Genomic DNA, 3,481 nt, shown 5'->3' with positions numbered 1-3,481 from the left:
GTGGGCTTGGGTTCTGAGGTTGCATTTTGTTCCTTCTCATCATTTTAACACTGTTTTCTGACCTTCGTTGTAGATCTTTGTTGTAGTTATAACCTTCGCAGTACTGAATTTTACGTGCAGGTCTACAAAGTTTGGGCTTATCCAGCTGTGTCTGGCTTGGGTCTTGCTGCTGTGCTCAGCTCCTTCCCACTGCTGCCCTTGAGGGTGAACCTGTTGTGCTGTTGTGGCAAGATGTTCTACTCCTGAGCTAGCTAGGTGGATCTATCCTCTACATTTTCTGCAGGGATTCTAGCTGCAGGGTTACACCCCAGGCATGTATGCCAGGCTAAAGCTGTACCTGGAGGGGGCAAGGTGATGTAGGGGAAAGAGGAAGCTCTCCCACACACTCACTGGCCCTGGGCTACGACTGGGTCTGGGGGTTGCCAGAACGTGACAGAAATTCCTACTCAGTGGATGGGGTGGGGGAGGTGCTGCGGAGCGGTGGGGGGTAGCCCAAGTGCCTGGGTGAGGGTTCGGCCCACGCTGGGCCTGGGCTGGGACAGGTCTCACTGGTGCAGTGTAGCAGGAAGTTCTCCACACACTCACCGGGCCTGGGCTAAGACTGGGTCTGGCCGTTCTCCGGAATGGGGCAGAAATTCTTACTCAGCGGTTGGGGTGTGGGAGGTGCTACAAGTGGTGGGGGGTGTCCCAAGGGGGTGGGAGAGGTTCCCACCCATGCTGCACCTGGGCTGGGACTGCTCCCGCAGGGTCAGGGTAGCAGGAAGCTCTCCACACATTCACCGGACCTGGGCTAGGACTGGGTCTCGGCTTTACTTTTTATACCTCATTATTATATTCTTCTGCAGGATGGTTAAGACCAAGATAAAGCAAGACCTATATAACAAGAAATGTAACTTCTGTATCTGACAAGGTCAGTCAAATCCCCTCAGGATTTATCCTGAAATCTTGTACCGCAGTTTGTAGATACTTTGTCAGTGTCAGCCATGTGGATGAGTCATTGCCATTGCTTAACCAATTTGCTGTCTGTGAAAGCCTGAGACAATTTTTTCTCTCCATGTGGCTCTCCTTAGGCACACTCTACATCATCGATCACTTTCCTCGGTTGCCCCATAATCTTGATCAGAAAATTTGGGACACCACTGAGTTACAGTTGAAGTTAGTATATAGGTTCTTATTAAGGCCACAGTTCTTGGACTCATAACTTGTATTTTCTAACATATATTCTTCTCTGTCAGAAAAGGGGAAATATGACCTGCTCTTCATATTTGGGCTAATAGTGGAGTATCTTTCTCCCAGAGCAGTGTTCATTAACTTTGTTCCTGTTGTTTTCTAATAGATTTTTCTTCAATCCAGTCAGTCAGCATCCCCAGGCAGATAGAAAACACATACTCCACTGTAGGTAGGATCTACATCCTCTTCCAGCCTAAAGAAGCTGTAGAAGACAGAGACCTCCATTTCCATACACAGTTATGGGAATTTGTTTCTCTCAGAGGGAAATAAGATGGTTTTAGGCATGTCTTAGACTGGCTGGGATGCAAGGTGTGGCAGGGCTCTAAAATCTATGCAACACCACCTTTTCCGACCCTGTATGTAGAAATTGTCACAGGTTCTGCAGAGTGTGGATGGCATGAAAGGACACAGACACCACAAGGAGTTTGTTCCTGTGGCTTTTCTCATGATAGCCCCTCTGTTCCTCAGAGTGTTTTTTTTTTTCCCTCTCTTTTATTTAGCCTAAGTGTGCAATACAGGGCCAGTTTTCCTGTTAATCTCACCTTTATTTTTTCAAATAAACTTTTTTTTTCCCGGAACCGGCGATTGAACTCAGGCCCTTGCACTTGCCAGGGAAGCGCTTATTCCACTGAGCCATCTCTCTGGCTCCTCCAATAAACTTTGTCACCATTTTTGCTTGGCAAGTTCTATTCCTTGCTCGAGATGAGAAGTACCTAGAAACCAAGAGGCAGTCCCTCCTCCCCAAACCTGGTGATAGACACACCAGAGGATTAGGCTCCCAGCAGTAGCTGAGAAGATGTACTGTTACTGGAACACTGGGGCATGCTCCATGGTGATGAAGCATGACTGCATTAGAATGACTACGGACTTTTAACCTCTGAAGTACATTTAAGTCTTCATTTAAGTACCAATAACCTTTTAGTCTGTTAATATTTAATTATAAAATATTAAATGACATAAACTAAATCTGTTTTATTTTAATAGACTGATACTTAAGTACAATGTATTTGTATATAGATATTTAGAGGTTATTAAAGTTTAATTTGTAGTGATTAGAGTGACATTGTCTGGATTGACTGCATAGCATTTAGGTACCTTTACTTGTTATAACAAAATAATATAATAATTGCACGAACATAATAAAATATCCACATAATCTGGATGGCTGTCTCATATTCCATTGACATGCATTATATAACAAGTAATTGGAACACAAGTAAAGGAAAGTCAATATTTGATCTTGAAAAAGTTTCTCATTAAAATTTTTAGCTTGGAAATCATCAGTATGATAAATCTTTTAAAGGTTTTATCTTCTTAAAGCCCTTGTACACTTTTGAAACATACACATATTTAGTATATCATGAGGTTAATGCTAATTAGCATTGCAACTATACAGAAATCTTAATTCCTTTGGTTTTTATTTTTTAGCAAAATTTAGACTCAACAGATTTTATAGTGTATAAATACACTGATAAGAATTAAGGACATTTTAAAAACTCCTAAGTTTAGGAAATAGTGTTAATGACAGCAAAGAGACTTGTCATTTAATATATATATAATGCATATATATGTATATATATATATATATAAATTGTATACATGTATATTTATTTGAAGAATATTATAAACTAAAGCTAAGGTAATAGTTTATTTGACCAATTAAAACTTGATTACTGAAACATTTTAGATGCCAACATTTGAGCACTTATTAACTCTTAAAGCTCAGTTTTTAATAACCCAAAGCCTAACAATGTAAAACACAAGAAATTATTTCAATAAAATATAAAAATTTTGGTTTTTAATTTAATTTTGAAACCAAGATCATCTTAATATCTATTAGATTTTTTGGTGCAGTAAAGATATAGGAAAGATAAAGGAGGTCTTTATTGTGGTGAAGAGGAAGATCACAAGGAATGAGAGGTGTGGAGCTTCTGAAGGCCTGGCCCAGAGCAGAGGCCACATAGGGCCAGGGTGGAGGTGGGGCTTAGCAGGCAGTCTGCATGACATGGAAGATGGTGCTTGGGCAAGGGGAGGGAATGAGGAAACAAGATATTGTGAAAAGGAAGTAGGAAGTTGTAATTTGACTGTGGAGGAGGAAGGTGGAGCCTAGCACATGGCCTCCAGTGGTTGTGCCATGTTGGCTTGCTGCCATGGTGACTGAGCAGGATTTGCCACCATGGTGACTGAGCAGAAATTTTTATTAAGGCAGAGAAAAACCCACCAATATCTAAGTGTATTAGATATTAATATT

The sequence above is a fragment of the Octodon degus genome, unplaced genomic scaffold (genome assembly GCF_000260255.1).
Source record: "Octodon degus isolate 3935 unplaced genomic scaffold, OctDeg1.0 scaffold00028, whole genome shotgun sequence".
Classification (NCBI taxonomy): Eukaryota; Metazoa; Chordata; class Mammalia; order Rodentia; family Octodontidae; genus Octodon; species Octodon degus.
The sequence above is the reverse complement of the archived record's forward strand: the minus strand, read 5'-3'. Positions refer to the sequence as shown.